The following is a 25,789-nucleotide window of genomic DNA, read 5'->3' on the forward strand; positions in this document are numbered from 1 at the left end:
AGGACAGTAACTCAATTACTGGGCTCGAGTTCAAATCCCACCATGGTAGCTGTAGACCTCAGTCTTTTCCAGCTGTGTTCCAACAAGAGTGAAGTCCAAATCTGCAGAAGTTCCCTGGCTGTTTTGGATATTCGTGGAGAAACCCATACTTAGACCTGGGATGGAAAGGGCAAAACCCTCATTATTATGGAGAAGAATAAGACAAAGTTAAGCTTTAGACTACTCATATTGTTTAAATTCTATGAAGTTCATAGTTTTAAAATGCACTTAGTTATGTCTTAAACTTTTGAACATTTTGGTTGATTTATAATAGTTTCTCTACAAATAATACAGGAATACTTAAGTTAGCCAGCTATTTTACCTCTTATCCATCTTGTGATTTGTGCTAGTACTGTCTTGCCACATTTGATGTCTCTCACACATCCATGACCTTGCACAGGACTTGCCTTTGATTAGGCCATCACTTGGCAGGAATTAACATTGAGCTGGTCAACAACTACGACATTCCAAGAGGGGTGGTATGAGGAGTGGGTGTAGGAAATTCTCGACCACTTCTACATTAAGCACATACTTCTATTTGACGCCTCGTGAACAATCTCACCCCTGACAGGTTTGCTTTAGTTCAGGACTGCAGTGCATTATTAGCCTAATTTTCCCCAGCTGCGTGAAACTTGAACAAACACCTTACTGACATTACTGCAAGAGACAAAGATGGCACGAGGACAGGGCATCAAGTCTCTTTCAAAACCTGTCCTGACAAATAAATCAATCAATGCTGGCAATCTCTAAACCCCCAAACACTTGTGAGCTGTTATTGATTTACAGCAGCTCTCTGTGGAGGCGAAGGTCATTTAATGGGATCTGGAAAACAAAGTCTGCACTGGTCTAGGCTTCACAGTTCACACCTTTGGCTTTTGTCATGGACAATCAGCACAAAACAACATCATGGTTACTGGCGGTAATTCCACTTGAAAGCTTCTGCTCCTTTTTCCATTGAAACCAAATGTGGTGAGTGTTTGGAAATGGCAGTGATGTTGTGATGAAGGCTGTGGCATTATTTAAGAATCTGCAATCTGTTCCTTCCTGTTGTAATACTGTAGTGAGATTAGTAATGTTTACTTCTACCCCACTCACTGACTATACTACCTGATTTGTCTGCAAGGTACCTATAATTTATTCTGAGTCATTCCCAAGTGTTTAATCTTTTGGCAACATGGTTTTTAGGACAAGCAACATCACATTTGAAGTGTGTTATGAGGATATAAATGATATCCTGTTTTTTTTCAATGCGATGGTAGCAAGATTAGTTCTCACATTAGCTCATCATTGCAACTACTATGTACTTTATAAATACGATATGTGCTTTATAAATATCTAGGCACAGTGCATTGTTAGCAACATCATCAATAATTTTTAGATGTTTTAGAGTTTAAAATAGCACAGATAGAAGGTTGAAATTTGTTCTGTTTCTTGTCCCATATTCAACTGAAGCTCCAGTATCTGAAACTCCAAAGAACCAAATAACCTCTCACACAAAATATGATCAAACTTTCTTCCCTTTCTCTAATCTCCCTACCATGTTGGGCTGTTATAAATGTCAACTTATAAAGGACAGGATAGATTTTTGTCCATTGCTACTTTAAGGTTGCTTTGGAATCAATTGATTCTGTGAACATGATTTACAAAAACTACTTTTTTTTCAGGCATATGGCCAATCATTTTAAGAGCCTAACCAAAATGGCAGCTCGATGATTTTCAGCATATATGGGAGAGTGAGTAAGTGATAGATAAGAGCTACAGGGAGGTAGTCACCACTAGGTTGCAGGAGGCAGGTAACTGGGTGACTGTCAGGAGAAGGAAGGAAATTGGGCAGCCAATACAGAGTACCCCTGTGGCCATTTTCCTCAAAAGTAAGTATACCACTTTGGATACGGTTGAGGGGACGACTTACCAGCGGGAGCCACAGCGACTTGGTCTCTAGTGCTGAGTCTGGCGCTGTGGCTCGGAAGAGAACGGAGGTGAAGAGGACTGCAGTGGTGATAGAAGATTCCATATTTAGAGGAATAGCTTTTCTGGCTTCTTTATACTCCTCATGTGCTTTGCTTGATCCAGTTTTTCCAAAGCTTTAAGTACTATTCCTTTTCCTTCTTGACTAAATTCATCACCTTTCTGGACATCCGAGGCTCTCTTATCTTTCCATCCCCCATCCCTCCTTCCAACAGGAAGATACCTTTCCTGTACACTGTGCAACTGATCTTTCAACACCCCCCACATTTCTAATGCAGACATGCCAGAGAAAAGATGTTTTCAATTAACTCTTAGTTCCTGTCTAATGCCCTCGTAATTTGCCCTACTCCAGTTTAAAACTCTCCCACAAGGACGATACCTACCCTTACCTATAGGTATCTTGAAAGATAATGATTGTGGTCACTGCTCCCTAACTGTTAACCCATTGAAAAATTAGTCGCCTGGCTAGGCTCATCACCCATCACAATTTCCAATACATCTCTTCCTTTAATCGGACCATCCACATGTTGATTTAAGAAACCTTCCTGGATACACTTAACAAATTCTACCCCATCTAAACCTCTTGCACTAAGAAAGTCCAATTTATATTAGTAAAGTTGAAATGCCCCATGACAACAACCCTATTATATTTACATATTTCCTTAATCTGATTACATATCTGTTCCTCAATGTCCTGGTGGCTACTAGGGGATTGGTAATACAATCCCGTCAGTGTGATTGCACCCTTCCTATTCCTTAGTTCCACTCAAATGGACTCAGTGTCTGACCCTTCCATTATGAGTGCAGCTATGATATTGTCCCTGAGTAGTACCCCAGCCACCTTGGAAAGGAAATCACCTATTCCTGCGCCTCTCTCAACCAATTTTCAGTAATGGCTGCAACATCATAGTTCCATATACAAGTCCATGCTCTAAGTTCATCATCCTTGCCCGTAATACCCATAGCATTAAAATATACACACTTCAAACTATCCGAACCCTCATAACTATTATTATATTTTTGCCTTTCAGTACTTTCCCTGGTATTAGTTCCCCTTCAGTTCAGGTGTAACCTGAATTTCATGTACAGGTCACCCCTTCCCCAGAAAAAGTTCCAGTGATCCAAGAACCCTGTCCCTTGCACCATCTTGTCAGCTGCTTGCCCATCCATGCTATTACTTCATTCCTAACTACCCTAGCCTGTGACACAGGGAATAATCCAGAGGTTACTACCTTGGAGTTCCTCCACTTCGGCCTCTTTCCTAACTCTATATATACTGTATAGGACCTCTTCCCCCTTTTCTGCCTATGTCATTGGTGCCAATATGCACAAGACCTCTGGGTGTTCACCCTTTCCATTAAGAATATCCTGCATTCACTGCAATACATCCTAGATCCTTGCACCTGGGAAGCCACACACCATCCTGTTGTCTCTTTTACAGCCACAGAATCTCCTTTCTGTCTCCCTAATATCTAGTCCCCTATAACTATCACACTGCCTGACTTCATTCTTCTCTGAGCCCCAGAGCCAGTCACAGTGCCACCAGTCTGGCAGCTGCTGCTGTGCTTTAATTGGGCATCTTCCCCAGCAGTATCCAAAAGGGTATATTTGTTGCTGAGGGGAATGGCCACAAGGGAACCCTGCTGCACTGATGACTTTATCCTCTTACCTCTCCTGAGGTCACCCATCTACTGTCTGAAGCCTGTACTCTGGGTGTGACCACCTCTTCAAAAGTCTCATCTATAATATCTTCAGCCTCCGAAATGATCCTGAGTACATCAACTCCAGCTTCAACACCTTGACCTGGTCAGTCAGGCACTGAAGCTGGGTGAGCTTCCCACTGATGTAGTCATCAGGGAAACTGTCAGGTATCCTGAATCTCCACATCTGACAAGATGAGCTTTCCATCCTGGCTACTCTCTACTAATAAAGAGAAAAGGCTTACTGCCTGTCCACAATGAAGACTGTTAAGTCAAAGCCTTCCCAGTCTATCATTGGCACACTCTGACAATGTCTGCTCTGCCTGAGCCTACTTTCCTTTTATTTGCAGCTGATTTTAGCACTCTGACGCTAACACTTACCACACCTGTGCAACCAAAAAGGACTGGCCTTACGTGAATCTGCTCCTTTTAAAATCTCTCCCCTGACCGTTACTCCCATGGCTGAGCTGCAAAAAAGGTCACTTACAAATTCACCAATGACACCTTTGATGGTAGTATCTCAGATGGCAACAAAGAAGTGTGATAAATTGGCTGGTTGAGTGGTGTTGCAACTACAGACTGGCACTTAATGTCAGCAAGACCTAGGAATTGATTATAGACTTCATGAGGAAAAAGTCTGGAGAACACACACCAGTGTACATTGAGCAGTGGAAAAGGTGAAGAGAATCAAGTTCCTGGGCATCATTATCTCAGAAGATCTATTCAGGGCCCAACATATTGATGTAATCATGAAGAAGGTATGCCAGTGACTGTACTTTATGTGTTTGAGGAGATCTGGTATGTCGCCAAGGACAAGCAACTTTCTATAGATTTACCATGGAAAGCATTCTGATCGTTTGCATCACAGCCTGATATGGAGGGTTCAATGCACAGGATTGAAAGAAGATGCAGAGGGTTGAAGACTCAGCTAGCTCCTTCAGGGTCACAACCCTCCCCACCATTCAGGACATCTTCAAAAGGTAATGCCTCTAGAAGACAACATCTATCATGAAGGACCCTCACCATTTAGGACATGCTGTCTTCATATTACTACCATTGCAAAGGAGGAACAGGAGCCTGAAGACCCACACTCAGAAGTTTTTGGAGCAGTTTCTTCCACTCCACCATCAGGTTTCTGAATGGTCCATGAAACCATGAACTACCTTGCTCTTCCTGTTTTGTACTAATTATTTATTGTAACTTCTAGGAATGTTTCTGCCTTACACTGTACTACTGAAACAATGCATTTAACGTCATATGTCAGTGATAATAAACCTGATTCTGATTTTGATACTGATTCTGAGTGTGGTCTAAGAATCTGTGTTATCTAAGACAAAGCAAATTACTTTATTTGCATACTATTTACCATCCTAAACTTCCATGAATTCCATTTCAACTTGCACCATCCTGACTTGGAAAGATACTTCCATTCCTTCAGCAATGGTTAAAGTCCAAATTCCCAGCCCTGTGGGAGTACCTTCACCACACAGACTGCCGTGGTTCGAGAAGGTGGTTCACCACTACATTCCCATGGGCCATTGGGGATCAGCAGTAAATTCCAACCTTGCCAGAGACGCCTACACACTATGAATAGATTTCAAAAAAATATTCAGATATTGAAGCCAATCCAAATAACACAGCAGCTTTGAATCGGTTTATCAGATTGCTAAATGGAGAAATGAGTGAACCAGTTTCCTGTAAATATAGCAATTCTTCTTATCCTATTTTGTCACTGTAATTTAGTGATCCCATCTATCCATTATTGAAATGCTATCTGTACTTTAATATCAGCTGATGTTCAGTGTGTATCACATACTCTTCCATGTCAGATTCTGGTTTCAAGATCCCCCGCTGTGGATTTGAATACTAATATCTCAACTGACCCTCCGTGCAATATTGATACAATCCTGGCCTGTGGAGGGTGAGTCACAGATAGGATATAAAATACTTTTGCAAAATGTTGAAAGAGCACAAAGCAGTTATCTGTTATGGTAACTGATACTTATCACTAAAGCAGCATCTACTAGCGATTATTTTCACCCTGGAATTTTTACGAGCTTCCTACCCATCAAACTGTAACCCATAATTGCTCAAGGTCTCTGTGGAAGGTATGAGTGCAAAACCAAAGTAGCAATGGACAAGAGTGAGTTCCTTCCAAGGCTCTTTTATTAAACTCTGTAAATCCAACAATACAGTCAATTGGTTATTCACAAAATCACAAATGACATCCATAGTTTCATATCAGCAATGAATTCCTTGCACTGACTTCTGATTTAACTCACTATTATCTATTTTCCAACTCAGATCCAGTGTGACCAATGATGTGAAGAGGAGGTCAGGTGTTGCTTTGCAACCATACCAATGATTTCACTGACTTGCCTCCTCTCTGACGGTGGTTGTTATTCTGTTTGTGGTTTCCTGGTGAGGGTTTATCTCTTGTGGCCTCCTGCTGTTTTGGTCTTCTCCTGCACAATAGCCCTATTTACAAAACTCTGAATGTTCTGCCCCGTTGCCTCAGTCACTTCAGGTCAGTGATTCCTGGGTCCCAGAAACTTTCGCCAATCTTGCATGCAAACTTAACGCCAGTTAGAGTTCAGTTTTTGTGGGAACTGTGGCTGCTCCATTGTGTTCAACTATAAAAAACAGGATGAAGCTCAGTGTCATCCAGAATAAGGGCAGACAAGCCCACGTCAGCACTCAGTTCCCACAATTACACTCAGTGTTATCCAATTACATCTCCCCCACCACTGCATTCCCCACCAAGCCAGCAAAAGTCTCTTGCCTCACTTCATCCATCCCTAGTTCACCATATCTTCCAGCTCAAGCTAAACTGAAAGGCAAGATTAAGCTTCCACTCCTCCCCATCTTCCAATCCATGAGTATGATCATGACCTGCCCTTCTCCCACAACTAGTTGAGCAATCTGGAGTGTAATTGGAAAAACAAATGGTTGTTTTTGTTATATTGTATGAACCCTTCCAACTTTCATTCATACATATTTGATGTCATGTCAATCAAACCCATTGAGGTACGAACCATTCACAATGTTTAATGAACAACATTCATGAACCACAACTGCCTTCAATGCACTCAGTGACACTGAGGCTGCCCATTCCATGAGTTTGGTCTTCAGCAAGCTTTATTGGCCTCCCACAAAAACCAAGAAATTAAAAGCAGGCATAGTCCTTCCAGGTGAGGTGACACTTCACCTGTGAGTCAGCTGGGGTGATATACTGCGTCCGGTGCTCCCGATGTGGCCTTTTATATATTGGCGAGACCCGACGCAGACTGGGAGAATGCTTTGCTGAACATCTACGCTCTGTCCGGCAGAGAAAGCAGGATCTCCCAGTGGCCACACATTTTAATTCCACATCCCACTCCCATTCTGACATGTCTACCCACGGCCTCCTCTACTGTAAAGATGAAGCCACACTCAGGTTGGAGGAACAACACCTTATATTCCGTCTGGGTAGCCTCCGACCTGATGGCATGAACACTGACTTCTCAAACTTCCGCTAAAGCCCCACCTCCCCCTCGTACCCCATCCGTTATTTATTTTTATACACACGCACTTTCTCTCACTCTCCTTTTTCTCCCTCTGTCCCTCTGACTATACCCCTTGCCCATCCTCTGGGTCTCTCCCCCCCCCCCCCCCCCACCGTCTTTCTCCCCGGGCCTCCTGTCCCATGATCCTCTCATATCCCTTTTGCCAATCACTTGTCCAGCTCTTGGCTCCATCCCTCCCCCTCCTATCATTTTGGATCTCCCCCTTCCCCCTCCAACTTTCAAATCCCTTACTCACACTTTCTTCGGTTAGTCCTGACGAAGGGTCTCGGCCTGAAACGTCGACTGTACCTCTTCCTAGAGATGCTGCTTGGCCTGCTGTGTTCACCAGCAACTTTGATGTGTGTTGCTTGAATTTCCAGCATCTGCAGAATTCCTGTCATATGCAATTCATCTTTCTAGGCTTACCCCCATTCAAAGGTCAAAGTAAATTTATTATCAAAGTACGTATATGTCAGGCTATGCACCTATGAGATTCATTTTCTTTGGGCATTCACAGTAAATACCAGGTACAGAACAGAATCAATGAAAGATTGCACCCAACAGGATGGACAAACAATCCATGTGCAAATGACCACAAACTGTGGCAATACAAAAAGAAAAAAAAAGAAATAATAATAATGCATGAATAAACAATAAATACTGAGAATGAGATGAAGGGTCCTTGAAAGTGAGAACAGTTCAGTGATGGGGTAAATGAAGCTGAGAGAGATTATCCACTCTGGTTCAAGAGCCTAATGGTTGAGGGGTAGTAACTGTTCCTGAACTTAGCAGTGCAAGTCTTAGGACTCCTGTACCTTCTTCCCGATGCCTGCAACAAGAAGAGAATATGGCCTAGATGGTGGGATCCTTGATGATGGATGCTGCTTTCCTGCAACAGCCCTCTGTGTAGATGTGCTCAATGATGGGGAGGCTTTACCCATGATGGACTGGGCCGTATCCACTACTTTTTGTTGGTTTTACCATTCACAGGCATTAGTGTTTCCATACTAAGCTGTCATACAACCAGTCAGTATGCTCTTCACCACACATCTATAGAAGTTGATCAAAGTTTTAAATGCTGAATCTTTGCAAACTTTTGAGAAAGTAGATGTGCTTCAGTATGATTCATTATGATCCTGGCTGCTCATGCAAACTTAATCCCATTCCCACTTCCTCCCTGTATACCTTAATGCTGCCAGGTCAAAGAACAATATCTAATGCATCGAATATAACCAATGATTGGACCTCAACTACCTATTGCAGTAGGGAATTCCACAGGGTCACCACTCTGTGCGTGAGGAAGTTTCTCTTCATCCCAGTCCTAAATGGGTTAACCTGCATCCTCATTCTGTAGCTCCTGAATCAGAATATCCCATATCACCAGGAACATCTTTTCTGGATCCAGTCTGTCTAGTTTCAACGGGACATTATAAATTTCAATGAAATCTCCACTCATTCATCTAAGCTCTGTCAAACTTTATCCTCACTCTTTTTGGCAGTTCCGCCAACCTAGGATTCAATCTATTGAAACCTCGCTTCAGTGCAAGAACATTATTGAGGGTGATGCATGTATGGAATGAACTGCCAGGTTGAGTCAGGTACAATACTTTAAAAAAAACAGTCTGGGAGCATCATGGTAACGTGGCAGTTAATGTAATGCTTTACAGTGGCAGTGATCAGAATCAGGCTTCAATTCCTGCCATTCTCTGTAAGAAGTTTGCCTCTTCTCCCTGTGACTGTGTGGGTTTCCTCCAGGTGCTCTAATTCCCTCCCAAAGTCCAAAGGCACACAGGGTAGGATTAGTGAATAATCCAAGGCTATGTTGAGGCCAGAATCATGGCAACACTTACAGGCTCACCCCAACATAATCATCATACTGCATTGGCTGTTGACGAAAACAGCACATTTCACTGTATATTTCGATGTGCACGTGACAAGTAAATCTAGTCTGTTTAAAAGAAACCTTTATCTTTTAATCTTTGCAGTGGACAGGTTTATGGATGGGAAAACTTTAGAAGGATATGGGCCAAAGACAGGTAAATAGTACTAGCTTAGATGGGCATTTGGTCAACATGGATCAGTTCGGCCAAAGGACCTGTTTCCATGCTGCATACTTCTATGAGTCTATCCTTCCTCCGATGAGGACACCAAAGTTGAGGATGTGGGCTGAACAACGCCCTGTGCAATTGCAGTAAGACACCTTTTCTCCTCTACTCGAACTGCCTCACCAAAAACGTTTACAACACACCATTTGCCCTCTTGAACATCTGATACATCTGCTTCCAGTGACTGGTATAAAAGGACACACAGGTGTTTTTTCTTGTACCTTCCCCTTCCTAATTACTTGTCATTCGGATAATCATTTGCCTTTCTACTTTTGTTACCAAAGAGGATAATCTCACATTTATCCACCTTACTCCACATCTGCGTGCATTCATCCATTCATTCCAACTATCCAGTCACACACTGGATCCTCTCTAAATTCTTATGATTCATGCTCCTACCAAGCTTTGTGCCACTTGCACACTTGGAGTTATTGCAATTAATTCACGCATTCAACTCATATATTTTTTGACTAGCTGGTCAAACTACTGACCCTTGCATCACCTCAGTACTCACTGCTTGCCACTCATGAAGATTAATGTAGTTGTTAATTGCCACAGAGAATCTGGCAAAAGAATCAGGATACTTTGAGATTTGCATTGGATTTGACACATATTTCTCTCCTTTAGGATTGCCACTGATTTGATTTGATAGCCTATAGCCTTCTAGTAGACAGTCATCTCTTCAAGTTCAGCAAGTTTATTGTTAAGTTGTAAGAATCTTGTATGCAGAGGTGAATTGAAAACTTGACTTACAGTGGCACCACAGGCACACAGCATCATATTAGCAGCATTCACATGAAAAACAGAAATTAAACAAAAGTTATACACAATTTTTACAAGAAAAAATATAACTCGATCAAAAATAAATAAAGTCCATTTTAGTGCTAAGTAATCTAAGAGGCCATTGTGTTACTAACCTGCAGTAATTAGGCTCTGCCAGTTGGTTCAAGAACTCGGTGGTGTGAGGCTCCAGGGTTCTGTTCCTACTGCCCACTAGGAGCTGTGCGATGGCACGGCCTCGATGATAGACGTTGCCTTCTTGAGGTAGCGCCTCGTGTAGGTACTATTGGTGGTGGGGAGGGATATGCTTCTTGTGTATCGAATTGCTGTACCACTCTTTGATGCAACCTATCAGAGTATTTACAGCAGTACATCTGTAGAAGTTTGTGAGTGCCATGCTGAACTTTTTTAATCTTCTAAGTAAAGACATTGGTATGCCTTGCCTTGTTAACGCCCAGAAATCTAAGGCTGCTGACTCCAAACATTTGACAAACTGCCTTACCCTTTCTCTCTCTCTCAGCTGCTGAGAACCTTCTTCAATTCCAACCGATCCGCAACCCCCATTGTGTTGCTGACAGGGCACTGCACTACAGTACTGCCTCAGCCTCAGAGACTTGGCTTCCATCTTGACATTGGTTGCTGTCTGTAAAGGGTTTGCACAATTTCAGTGAGACAGTGTGGGTTCCCCACAGTAGAAACCGTTTGAAACATGCTGAGTAAATTTGTGTAAACTAGCAATACTTGCTACATAGTATGTAACAAATGTGTTGCTATTTTGTAACCATTCATTCGTGGTATACAAGTTATAAAGTTAGAATAAACTATTTCAATAAAGAAAAGCCAAAGAGAATGCACAACCCCAATTGCAATATTAGACAAGTTTGGCAAAACAGATTATGCAGTATTCACAGCATGATTCTTAGTTGCAAAGCCCCTGATGAGCAATCTCTCAAGGCCTGTGTGTGCATTTGGTGAGTGCCAACTTTCCATTAATTTATATTCGCTACACGCATAAAACTAAATAACTCTCTCTATCTCTTTATCTCTCTCTCCTCTCCTCTTCACTCCTCCTCCACCTCTCCTCTTCCCCTCTCCTCCCCTCTCCTCCCCTCTCCTCCCCTCTCCTCCCCTCTCCTCCCCTCTCCTCCTCTCTCCTCCCCTCTCTCCCTCTCCCCCTCTCCCCCCCTCTCCCCCCCTCTCCCCCCCTCTCCCCCCCTCTCCCCCCCCTCTCCCCCCCTCTCCCCCCTCTCCCCCCCTCTCCCCCCCTCTCCCCCCCTCTCCCCCCCTCTCCCCCTCTCTCTCCCCCCCTCTCTCCCCCCCTTTTATTCTGAGACACATACACTCAAAATTTCATTTTTGAAGGCCTCCCACTTGCCAAGTACACCTTTGCCAGAAAACATCCTGTCCCAATCCACACTTGCCAGATCCTTTCTGATACTATCAGTGTTGGCCTCTCTCCAAATTAGAATCTCAACTCTTGGATCAGACCTAACTTTTTTCTCATTTTACTTTGAAACTAATGGCATTATGATCACTAGCTGCCACATGTTCCTGTACACAAACTTTCATCACCTAAACTGTCTCATTCCCTAATAGCAGATCAAGAACTGCACATTCTCTCATTGGGATGTCTACATACTGATTCAGTAAACTTTCCACAACATATTTGACCAACTGTATCCCATCTAGTCCTTTTATGGGAGTCACAGTCTATAGCTGGCAAGTTAAAAATCATCTATTACAACCAACTTATGTTTCTTGCAACAGTCTGTGTCTCTCTGCAAATTTGTTCCTCTAATTCCCACGGACAGTTGGGTGGTCTGTAATACAGCCCAATTAACATGGTCATACCTTTCTTATTCCTCACTTCCACCTGTAATACCTCACTAAGTGAATTCTCCAGTCTGTCCTGACTGAGCACTGCTGTGACATTTTTCCTGACTAGTAACACCATTCCCCCTCCTTTGATTCCTCCCACCCTGTTGCATCTAAAACAAAGGAACACTGAAATATTGAGCTGCCAGTCCTGCCCCTCCTGCAACCAGGTCTCACTAAGGGCTACAATATCATAATTCCAGGTGTTGATCCGTGCCCTGAGCTCATCTGCCTTCATCTACACTACTACTAGCATTGAACTATATGCATCTCAGGACATTAGTTGCACTGTGCTCAACCTTTTGATTCCTGACTTTGTCTGAGGTCTTAAGAACATGTCTCCACTACCTCTCCACGACCTGTTGTGGGGCGCCCTAGTTCCCATCCCCCTGCAACTCCAGCTTAAACCCCACCACCACCCTACGCCCCCAGCCTGTGCAGCACTATCAAATGTTCCCACTAGGATATTAGTCCCCCTCCATTCCAAGTACAATGTCTCTTCTGTACAGGATGCAGAAGAAAGCCCAATGATCCAAAACTCTTATTTCCTCCAACCTACACCAACTCCTTAGCCATGTGTTAAACTGTATAATCCTATTTCCAGCCTCACTAGCATGTGATATGGACGGCAGTCCTGAAACCACAAGCCTGGATGTCTGCCCTTTAACTTAGCACCTAACTCCCTGAACTCACTTCGCAGAACCTCATCACTCTTCCACCCATGTCATTGCTACCTACATGGACCACAACCTCTGGCTTTTCATCCTCCCACTTAAGAATGCTGAGGCACCCCTGGAGGCAATGTACCATCTGGGAATCTCATTCTCGTTCACAGAGCCTCCTTTCTGTTCCCCCAGCTAGCAGATCCCCTACCACCACACACAAGCGTCTGGCGATGCTGGAATTGGGAGCAAGAAACAAACCTGGAGGAAGTCGGCAGGCCAGGCAGCTTCTGTGGTGGCAAAGGGGTGGCCAGCGTTTCACGCCGAGACCTGAGTTCATCTTTTGGTATAGAATCAAACCTACTTCAGAGTCCCAAAGGACTCTGTGAAATTGGCCAAAGTTACATGAAGAGTAGTGCACCGTACAAGCCTTCATGCAGAGGAATGGGAGTTTAGTAGTTCCTATGACACCTCAAAGCAGATATTACAGTTGTCACACTGAACACTGGGAAACAAGCCAGCATTTCACAAAAATATTTTCCCAGGACAGCCACAGTATAGCACCAAAAAGGTTATTCTGGAGGGGAGTCTTAGGTAGTGTGAGAACAGACCTTTCCAGTGTGTCAATGAACTCACCTTGCAATAAAGGACTTGTTGGACCATGGCATTGTAAGTATGTCCAAAATGTTACTGCAAGGGAAGGCTGAGATAGGTGAAAGGAACTCCAGTAAATTATTAACATAACACTGTATACATGGTAAAGAGTATAGAACATAGAACGTAGAAATCTACGACACATTACAGGCCCTTCTGCCCGTGATTTTGTGCTGACCATGTAATCTACTCTAGAAACTGCCTAGAATTACCTTACTGCATGGCCCTCTATTTCTCTAAGCTCCATGTACCTATCCAAGAGTCTCTTGAAAGATCCTATTGTATCCAACTCCAACATCATCACCGGTAGTACATTCCACACACCCACCACTCTCTGTGTGCAATACTTACCCCTGGCATCCCCTCTGTACCTGCTTCCAAGCATCTTAAAACTATGTCCTCTCATGTTAGCTATTTCAGCCCTGGGAAAAAGCCTCTGGCTATCCTCAGAATCAATGCCTCTTATGATCTTTTACACTTCTATCAGGTCACCTCTCATCCACCACTGCTCCAAGGAGAAAAGGCCAAGTTCACTCAAGCTATTCTCATAAGCACCTTCTCCAATTCAGGCAACATCCTCGTAAATCTCCTCTGCACTCTCTCTCGATAGTATCCACTTCCTTCCTGTAGTGAAATAACCAGAACTGAGCACAGTACTCCAGTGGACTCTGACCAAGCTCTGAAATAGCTGTAACATTGCCTCATGGCTCCTGAGCTCAATCCCACGGTTGATGAAAACCAACACACCTTCTGTCAACCTGTGCAGCAGCTTTGAGTGTCCTTTGGACATGGACCGCAAGATCTCTCTGATCCTCTACCCTGCTAAGATTCTTATCTTTAATACTGTATTCTGCCTTCAAATTTGAAATGAGTATGAGCCTGACAGTTCTGACCTTTTAATTCACATCATTCTCAAACACTTCTAACATGTTCCTGTTTTGTTTTAAATGTAAGACAATAACAGAGGCTAAGGTTTGCCTCCCGCCCTCCCAAAATCTCCAGTTTCTTCCATCATTGGAGGAAATGTATTCCAAATGATCATTGGTTGATCGAGTGACAACAGGCTGTCAGCTGATGTGCTGAGGAACCTTGTGCAAGGGGACAGAGCCCAGAGCAATTGCTAAAAAAAAATATTAGCCTGGAAATGGTTACTGCCCTGGGTTAACCTCTGTAAAAGAGCTTTTTGTGTGCTATTTGTGTGCCATGTACTTGCTAATGGAGTCCAGTTTCTAAACATAAAAGATCAGTGAAGTTGAGGTTACAAATATACTAGTCATGAAAATAAATGTATTTTAAGGTAATAAAAATAGAAATGAAACATAGTGATTCATTTCTGAACAGTTAGTATTGAAGATCAAGGAAATAATATTAAACAATGGTTCGATTGCATTCGGACTACAAGGCATATTTTATGGCTTCCATTTTGTTTTTTTTTGTTGTTCCTCTCCAAGCCTTGAAGTGCATCAGGCAACAATCTTGCTGCTTCTTTAGCATTTGTCAGTCTTTTACAAGGCCAAGTTGCTAGCTCAATGCTCAACCCAGCACGGATGGAAAGGGTGCAAGGAACTGGCCGGATTCGAACCAGAAAGTATGGTATGGATGCCAGTACACCACCAGCCGGGCAGGCTTCCATTTTACAGAAACCTCACAGATCTAGCAAAGAAAGTGCAACAAAGAATCATATGGATGTTACTAGAATTCGAAGTAATGAACGATTTGAATAATTGCATCCTGCTTTACGATCAGCTTGCGGCCTTGCACTGGGAGATGAATGCAACTTGCATTTGAAAACAAATGCTTTGATACCAGTCTTTTCTGGCAACTGATATTAATCAAGGAGGTTATTGGATAATCTGATATTAATCAAGGAGACAAAAGGGCAATATTATTGGCTACAAGGAACAATATAATTGAGAAACACTATTATTTCCAGAGCATGCTGGAAATACTCAGCAAGTCAAACAATATCCATGGAAGTGTTAACATTGCAGGTCAATGACCCTCATCAGAATTTCAAGCAGACAGTTGCAGAGGTAACTATTGCCAAAACGCATGTTTACTTCCCTGTTTATTTCAATACAAAACCATCAGCATATCCCCACATTTATTTTGAGTCAATTAAGTTCATGTAATTAAAAAATGGTTTGATGTTAATGTTTACTTTTTAAGAGATAGATTTATATTAGTTCTTTAAATGTTTTAGAACACAACTATTTTGGCAGTTGGATAAGGAGGAGCCTTTGCATGGTCAGGTTGAAGATATTTTTCCAGCTGGTTTGCAGATGGAGCATGTATTGATCCCACAAACTGTGAAACTATCCCTCAGCACCATGCAGGATCAGGAGGACACATTTTGCTGAGAGGTAGTAAAAGTTCAATGTGAATTTACTAGATGGATCACCAGATAGTCTAATTCCAAATTTCTTCAGAGATGTTCTGAAGGTGCCCTTCGATATTTCTTTTGACTTCGGTAAGATCTTCATGCTGACTGAGATGGAATTTGAGAGCTTATTTGGGGATATGGTCATCTGATGGCTGTGCACAATGACCTTGCAGAGTAACTGGGATTTATCAGCCATGCCGATAGTGGGTAGCATGGTGGAGTAGCAGTTAGGGTAACACTATTACAGCATCAGTGACCTAAATTCAGTCCCCGTCACTGTCTGTAAGGTGCTTGTATGTTCTCTCCATCACCAGGCGGCTTTCCTCTGGGTACTCCGGTTTCCTCCAACATACCCTAGAATGCTTCGCTTGCATCCTTATCTTATCTTGGTTCCAAAGCTTAAACAAAAAGCCTATACAAAGAAGAGTTAGGTTTTCAATGCAAACACGAGGAATTCTGCAGATGCTGGAAGTTCAAGCAACACACATCAAAGTTGCTGGTGAACGCAGCAGGACAGGCAGCATCTCTAGAAGGAGGTACAGTCGACGTTTCAGGCCGAGACCCTTCGTCAAGATTAACTGAAGGAAGAGCTAGTAAGAGATTTGAGAGGGGGAGGGGGAGATCCAAAATGATAGGAGAAGACAGGAGGGGGAGGGATGGAGCCAGCAGCTGGACAGTTGATTGGCAAAAGGGATACGAGAGGATCATGGGACAGGAGGCCTAGGGAGAAGGAAAGTGGGGGGGGGGAACCCAGAGGATGGGCAAGGGGTATAGTCAGAGGGACAGAGGGAGAAAAAGGAGAGAGAGAGAAAGAATGTGTGTTTAATTCCACATCCCATTCCCATTCTGATATGTCTATCCATGGCCTCCTCTACTCTAAAGATGAAACCACACTCAGGTTGGAGGAACAACACCTTATATTCCGTCTGGGTAGCCTCCAACCTGATGGCATGAACATTGACTTCTTTAACTTCCGCTAATGCCGCACCTCCCCCTCGTACCCCATCCGTTATTTATTTATATATACACATTCTTTCTCTCTCTCTCTCTCCTTTTTCTCCCTCTATCCCTCTGACTATACCCCTTGCCTATCCTCGGAGGAAAAAAACTTTCTCCCCGGGCCGCCTGTCCCATGATCCTCTCGTATCCCCTTTACCAATCACCTGTTCAGCTCTTGGCTCCATCCCTCCCCCTCCTGTCTTCTCCTATCATTGTGGATCTCCCTCTCCCCCTCCCACTTTCAAATCTCTTACTAGCTCTTCCTTCGGTTAGTCCTGACGAAGGGTCTCGGCCCAAAGCGTCGACTGTACCTCTTCCTAGAGATGCTGCCTGGCCTGCTGCGTTCACCAGCAACTTTGAGGTGTGTTGCTTAGGTTTTCAATGGTTGTGTTCAGCCTGCTGACTGCATTAGAAGATGTATGCAGACAGTCCCTGTTAGCTTATCATCTTGACTTACAAAACCATACATGCAGAAAAGGCTGTACAAAGTGTTTGCAGTTCCTTTTGGTAGTGCACCATTTAACACTTTCCTTGCTGCAACCTCCACAGCCCTTGAGCAAGGCAGACAATGTATGTGGATTTAGAATCAATGGGATGTACAGCACTGAACTGGACCTTTTCAACACACCTTGTCCTTGCCAATTGTGATGTACCTGTGTTAATTCCATTTGCCCGTATCAGCTCCATACGTCTCAATTCCTTTCCTATCCAAGCTCCTGTCCAAATACCTTTAAAACATCTGCAATTAACAAGTGAGTTTTCTTCATCGTCCTGCATTGCCAATTATATTTTTGAGTTAGATCACCATTTATCACTATTAAACTTCTGTTTAACCAAGCTGCCAAAGATGGTCTTACCAGAAATAATAATAATATAAATGACAATAATAATTATTTGTAGTATTATTATTATTGGTACAAAAAATTTACTTGACCAACTGTACATATGAATTTATTTCAACAATTTTCTGAAAAATCCTGAAAAAGTGCCGAAATTTTTGACAGAAGGTAAAATGTATCTCTTAAGGGAAGTCACAAATGACATCAAAATATCATCATATTACTTGTTTATAAAATTGTAACACTATGCACCTCACAACTAATCACTACTCATTTAGATAACTACAATATAGTTACAAAAGCGCAGAAAGGATGATGTAAAGAACAACTGATAATAGATTCTGTAATTCAAAATCAAGCCTGGTAGAAAAGCAGAAATCTTTCATGTCGTAATATTGATTACCAAAAAGCATTTGATTCTGTCCTACAGTCGTGGTTAAGAAATGCTTTTAATATATATAAACTACATCCAATACTTGTGAAATTCCAACAACATCTGATGAAGCATTGGTGTACTATTATCACCCGATCTACTAACAACCAAAAAAGAACAACCAGCGTTGTCAAAATAAACTGAGGCATTTTCCAGGGTAACTCTCTAAGCCAACTATGGTCTTGTCCAGCATTAAACTTGCTCTTTAATTTACTGAATCAAATAAAAGCAGAGTATAAAATCAGATCCAACCAAATGAATTTTACCTTGACACAGCTTCTATATGTGATGTACTCCAGTCCCAGATCAGTGAGAACTTTAAAAACAAGTAAGAGAATTTTAAAATCAATTCTAAAAGATATAGGAAGCCAATGCAGAGTAGCTAGGGCTGGAGTGATATGGTCCATCATCCTGGTTTTAGTTAAAATTCTAGCAGCAGTGTTCTGAATGAATTGAAGTTTTTCAATAGATTGCTTTGGAAGGCCTGTAAAAAGTGTGTTGCAGTAACCTAGTCTATTTGATATAAAAGCACGTATTAGTTTTTCAGGATCATTATGTGAGTGAAATAGATATACCTTTGCAATATTTCTTAAGTGTAAAAATGCTGCTCTGGTCACATTCTTTACGTGGGATTTAAAATTCAAGTCTGAGTCAAGGATAACACCTTGGCTTGTTACTTCTGATTTTACAAAGGGAGCCAAATTCCCAAGTTTATCTCTCTTGGCTTTGGGATCAACCAAAAGTATTTCAATTTTATCTTCATTTAGTTTTAGGCAAGTACTGATCATCCATTTGTTTATTGCACAAAATTCTTAAATTGGACAAAATGGCTCCTTATCTTTAGAGGAAGCCATAACACTAGTTTATGAAGCTTACTAACAGGACATACTGCTTTTGCAGAAAACTGCTAAAATAAAAATATCTCAGAGCATAGCAATAGAAATCTTAACCAGGTCACTGCATTCTCTCACCACCAATAATAGTCATCCTCATGAAAGCTTCGGAACTTATCAATCCATTATTAATACCACAGTATTCAAATAAATGTTGTGATTTCAGGAAATGGAGGTAACATATCTCACCACGGATATTGACATAACACTCTGTTTCCCAGGTGCATCATATGCCAGCCTGTCTGGGGGTTTCCTGACTCTCTGAGACCTCCTCATCTCATCTTCAGTTCCTTCGGCCTTAGGCACTCCTTGTGACTGCTCCTGTTGGCTTGGGAATGCCTTCCCCTGTACATCACTCTTACCTCCCGGTGACTCAGTTCCCCCTCCCCCCTGAATGAACTCAACTTCCTTCAGTTTAAGCAGGTGCTGCCGATCAACAATGTCCTCTGTCACTCTAGCTACCCCTCCAGAGCATAACATAACAGATTCAGAGTGGCCGTATGCTCATCATCCTGCTTAGGAGGAACTTAAACCTCCTCAAAAACAGCTCTGAACACGGGTGAATCGACAGGATTTCCAAAAAATTCTCTCCATCTCTCTCCTTGCATGCGCCCACAAGCCTTCTCACAATGGGAGTATTTGCTCCCACAGGAATGGAAGCTTCACCCTTTTCAAGTGGATCCGGGCAGACCAATACTAGTGTATCAATAGTTACTCCAACATCTGCTTCCAAAGGCTCCAGTTTCAATGACATGTAAGCATTGTATGGGTAATCATCAGCACTAAGCCCCCAAATCTCAAAGACATTGAATGGTGTCAATGGTAAATGCATCAAATATTGGTTGTAAAAGGATCTGTAGAGTAAAGTAACTTGAAAACCTATGTCAAGTATGGTTCTAACATAAATACCTTTTATCGGCATGGATACATCAGACTAAACGTTTGTCCCACTAAACATTTGGGAATAGTGTTTTGCAATTTAGTATTTCCCTTGAAACACTGTTTGGAACGTATTCTCTCTGAGATGCCAGCACATTCCTTCATTGGGTCCATCCATAGTTTTGCTTCTTTTCTTCTCTGTTTGATTAACCGCTGACTGACTTTTCGAAGATTTTTCTGTCCCTCCCAGTTTCGCTTGAAATGTCCATGTTCTCCACAGTTGTAACAGAAAATACTGGTCTCCTCTCTAACCAAAAGACCTGTTACCAAGCAAACCCAACTGGATGACACAACATTCCTAAGATGGACAAAATGGCTCCTTGTCTTTAGCCAAAGCCAAAACATAGTCTGTAAAGTTTACTCATAGGACATACTAAATTTTCGGAAAACTGCTGAAGTTAAAATACCTCACAGCATAGCAGCAGAAATCTTAACCAGGGCATTACATTTAAAATATGTGGTAGGTTCAGAGTTGAGAGAGCAACTAGACTGTTTACTCCTTGTTACAATCTTATAGAGTTCTGAATCAGAAGTACATAGTTGATTTTATTTTCTTCCATTTTTCTTTCTTCCATGGCTTTCTGTCTCTTTCACTAATCAATTTCCCAGCTCTTTGCTTCATTCCTCCCCCTCTAAGTTTCACTATCACCTTGTGTTTCTCTCTTCCTTCCCCCCCACCTTTCAATTCTACTCCTCAGCAATTTTTCTCCAGTCCTGCCAAAGGGTTTTGTGTGTGTTAACTTGGTTGCTGACTTTTTACAAAGTTAGCTATTGAGGATACTGGTATCTGTAGCTATACTCTCCCTAATGGAAGTAACTTTGTTGATAAAAAAAAATATTATGAATTCCTCACATTTTGTGGCAGATGCTTGACTGAGGACATTATAGTTTGGGGCAAGGTTCAACTGTCAGTTAATAGTTGAGAACAATATTCTTGAATTGCTGCTATTCTCTGTAATAATCTTGGGAAAATGGGCTCTTCTGTGCAGAGCATATAGCGGCGTTAGAGACTAGTTTTCCTTGGAAATATTATGGTGTACTTGTAGCCTAGTTTTCCTCTATTTTCTCTCAGCTACTCTGCAGGATCTCTTGAGTTCATGGACAGAATTGTTTAACCGTCATGCTATTTTACTGCTTGATTTCTTTTATAAGTGGGGTTACTGTGTTTAATATATATTCCAGTTATTGTTGAAAGAATCAACTAGTTCATTTACTGAGCAGTTTAGCTCACATGGGTCAGATAAACTAGCCAGTTCAGAGAATGTAATTTGTATTACAGCATCAAGACACCATTTTTAACTGTAATTGCTTTTGTGGTCTTGGTTACAGGCAAGAGGGCGTTAAAAAGTATACAAAAAATGATCAGAGATAGTGGTATCAGGCATGGAGAGTCATTAATAATATTTAACCCTCTTGTCATTACTAAGTCAAGTGCATTTCCAAGTTGATAGGAGGGCTCCGTGATATGTGGGTATGATCTAGACTGTCTAGTTAGATCATGACTTCAGCTGCCATAGAGTTTGAATTTGGGTCGTCATTAATATGAATATTGAAATTACCAGCAATGACAATCCTAACATTGTTGAATATATGCAACACACATCAAAGTTGCTGATGAACACAGCAGGCCAGGCAGCATCTCTAGGAAGAGGTACAGTCGACGTTTCAGGCCGAGACCCTTCGTCAGGACTAACTGAAGGAAGAGTGAGTAAGAGATTTGAAATATTGTTGAATATATGTTACCATCCAAATGGCATTAGACATGGGTAAATTAGAGCAATGCAAAAATCCCTTCCATGTCAATGTTGCAAATATGTGAAAGCATGTGGATGTATAAACTGGAATTAATTAGTGAGGCAATAAACATTCAGTAGTCACTTTATTAGGTACAAGAGTGGAAATTGGTCTTGCCTTCTGCTACTGTAGTTCATCCACGTGTTGTGAAGCTCTTTTGCACAGCACTGTTATTACACGTGGTTCTTTGAGTTACTGTCGCCTTCCTGTACAGCTTAAACCAGTCTGGCCATTCTCCTCTGACCTCTCTCATTAACAAGGTGTTTTCTCTTCACAGAATGGATATTTTGTTTTTGTTTTTCTCTCTATTCGCTGTAACTCTAGAGACTGTTGTGCATGAAAATCCCAGGTTATCAGCAGTTTCTGAGATACTCAAACCCCCTGTTTGGCACCAACAATCATGCCAATGGCAAAGTCACCTTGGTCACGATTATTCCCCATTGTGATGTTTGTTTGGTCTGAGCAACTACAGAACCTCCTGACCATGCCTATATTCTTTTATGCATTGAGATGCTGCCACATGATTGGCTGATTAGGTATTTGATTAAAGAGCAGTTGCACCAGTGCACCTAATAAAGAGGCCACTGAGTATTTATTAATTCCAGAAAGTAATGAGTGGTAGAACCATTTCATGAGCTGTGACATCATCAATGCAAATATGTACAAGTCGTCAGTCTGATTATGTTCTTGCTTTTGCAAGTCCATTTGGAAACTCTGTTCTGAGGGAGGATCGCTGAGTCGGAACATTAACAGGATGTGATCTTTCCTCAGATGCTGCTTGACTGGGTGAGTTCTTTCAAAATTTCTATTTGTGCAAGAATTTCCACTGGAATGATTTCCAGCCTTTGCTCTGCAAACATATCCACAATATCAATATTCTCACTGGCAAGCTGTCGGAATTTTTTGGTTGGATGAAGCATCAGGTAGGCTTGTCACTGTGGGACAGAACATGTTCTAGTGTCTGTTCTCTTTTTGATGGTCCACCTGTGAACAATTAAAAGATAGGAATCTGTCTTCCAGTTTATTGCACAATGAATTTAGCTGTGTGTGGAACCAGTAATTATCTAGCAATCTGTAGCTGTAAGGGTTGTAGATTCACTTACCCTTAAAAAGGCTACAAAGTTAAAAATGCACACCTAATCTAAAGCCATAATCTCTCAGATAAAACAGCTGATGGAGGGTCAATGTTTGATGTCAACTACACCTGCAGCCAGTATTGTCAACAAAGCCGGATCAGAGGTATGGAAAATCATGAGAGGAATAGATAACGTAAATGCAAGCAGGCTTTTTCTGCTGAGGTTGAGTGAGACTAGAACAACAGGTCATGAGTTAAAGGTGAAATGTTTAAGGGGAACATGAGGAGGAACCTCTTTACTCAGAGGGTAGTGAGAGTGTGGAATGAGCTGCCAGAGGAATGAATGGATCGAGGTTTGATTTCAATGTTTAGGAGAAATTTGGATAGATACATGGATGGGAGAGGTATGGAGAGCTAAGATCTGGGTGCAGGTCAATGGGACTAAGCCAGAATAGTATCTTGCCATTGACTACATGGTCCAAAGTGCCTATTTCTGTGCTGTGGTCTTCTATGACTATTTCTATCGCATTTACAATATAGAGCATGGAAAAGGAAGATGAATGGGAGAGTGGAGGCTGGAAAGGAAGAATATCCACACAGATTAACCAGGAGGCTTAAAAGCCAAGTGATCTTAGTGGCTATTGACAATATAGAGGGACCGTATGTGATGAGGGAAGTATCTCCAATGCAGTGGGCTGGCATATGATGGAAGAGTGAAATGATTGGAAGCAGTTGGAAAAGAGGGAAATGAGTAAAGTGACATGAGGTCTAATTACAGTAGGTTGATTGCAGTGACATCTTTGAGGGACTGGAGGTGAGGATGATGAATTTCAGTGAGGTTTGTGAGGGACCAGTGCTAGTAGTAATTACAGTGATGTCCTGATGAACTAGAGTTTCAAATGATGGTTATAATGAGTTTATTGAAGAACTAGAGGAGAGGAAGACTACAGTAAGCTCTATTAGGAATGAAGTGATAGGATGATTACAGTGGGTTTCTTGAGGGATCAGATCTGAGACTGATGATCACCAATCACAACCATTGATCACAGGTGAAGATTGATATTGGAGTTAGGGTGGAGCGGAGATCTTCTAGAATCAGTGACATAAGTGATGAATAGAATGGAGATATGAAGAGAAGTGAATATCCTGAGGAGATCAGAGAAACAGGAGCATCTTCATTGATAATGGCCACATTGCTTGTAAATGGCTAAGGAGATATGAAAACAGCTTCCCACCACCCGTTTCACAGCAGCATCAGTGGTTCAAATTTTGGCATTAGCACTGTGCAGTGCTTAAGTCCCAACGTACAAGAGCTACATCAATGGATGTTTGAGCAGAGTTAAAAATTGATAACTGGTTTTCTAAGGTTACATTTCTGGGGAACTGTAAGCACAAAGTCCTGTGCAAGTGCAGCATAACAATGAAGTGGAAGTTTATGATTTAGAAGTTGGAGGAAGTATTACCAATAACAAATGAATTTGTGCAGAAGATTGTGAAGATCACAATTTTAATTCCCTAGAATCCAAATGTATTTGAATGAACAAAAGGAAATTTCCTATTAAATTTGTAATGTGTTGAAGTCCTTCTGTGGGCTTTTACCTCCTACCTTTGTACCCTCCTCTATAGCTCCTAGATCTCTGTATTCCTCCACTTCCTGCTACATGCACAGCTCCAGTTTCATTTACCCTTCCAATAGAGACAAAGTGGATCATAATCCATTAGTTTGGTGATGTTTACTGCTAAACTTGCACACTTGGAAAGAGACAATGCCACAAGAGATGACACCAAAGCCTGTATTCTGGCAAAAGCAAATAGATTTCTGGTAAATGGTTTGGGGTCTGATCTGCATAACTATGGCTCTGATGTGGACAATCAAGCCCTTCTATCTTCCCCCACACGCTCAACTTATTGGCCTCCTCTCCCCAAACCCCCTTCCACTGTTTACTCTTTCTTCCCTTCTGTTCCTCTCTAGGTTTTCTCTCGTTCACCTTTTCGCCTATTCTTTCGCAGAAGTTTGTACAGATTTGGCATGTCATCTAAAGCTCTGACAATCGTCAATAGATGCACAATTGAGAATAACCTGAATGGTTGCATCAAGGCCGAAGAACGGAAAGGCCAACAAAAAGTGGTGGATGCAGCCCAGTCCATCACAGGAAAATCCCTCCTCACTATTGAGCGCATACTCAAGAAAACAACATCTATCATTTAGGACGCACCATCCAGGCCTTGCTCTCCTCTCACCGATGCCATTGGGAATGAGATACAGGAGCTTAGGTCCCATACCACTAGGTTCAGGAACAGTTATTACCCTTCAGCCAATAGGTTCCTGAAACAGCATGGATAACTTCACTCATCTCAACTCTGAACTAATTCCACAACCAATGGACTCACATTCTGGAATTCTACAACTCGTGTTCGGAGCATTATTTATTTACTATTTATTTATTATTATCATGTTTTTTGGTATTTGCACAGATTGTTTTCTTTTGTGCATTGCTTGTTCGTCAATCTTGTGTGTAGCTTTTCATTGTATTTCTTTGTTCTACTGTGAATGTCTGCAAGAAATTGAATCTCAGGATAGTTAGTGTATGGTGACATATGCATACTTTGTTAATACATTTCCTTTCAACCTTTAAACTTTGAGCAGCTCTCTGCAGTTTTTTGCAGTCCCAGAGCAGTTGCCATACCAGGCCATGATGCATCTGGATCAGATGCTTTCTATGGTGCATGCCAAGCACGTGCCAACAGTAAAGTTTCCCCTCACTTCTCCTTGTAATCAATCTCAGTTTTAATGTCATTTCTGCAATAGAATTATACTAGCAGCTTTGTATCCTCACCTACATCACCACTCCACTGCCCTAACCAGCTATCCTTGTGACTCCCTACACAGCTAGTTTTACTGCATGTGCTCCAATCAAAGCCACGGCTTCTCCTATCAGGAGCAACTGGCAAGTCGAAGGCTGGATCTGTTGGTCAGTATGCATCGATGTACCACAATGTCTGCTCTCCTTATTCTGACTGATGTTTATCCTGGCTGCTTTCACATTGTCCTCTCTGCATGATGGGTTCAGAGACAATTCACATCAGTAAGTGCCTCATTTACTGT

Source organism: Mobula birostris, chromosome 6 (assembly GCF_030028105.1).
Source record: "Mobula birostris isolate sMobBir1 chromosome 6, sMobBir1.hap1, whole genome shotgun sequence".
Lineage (NCBI taxonomy): Eukaryota > Metazoa > Chordata > Chondrichthyes > Myliobatiformes > Myliobatidae > Mobula > Mobula birostris.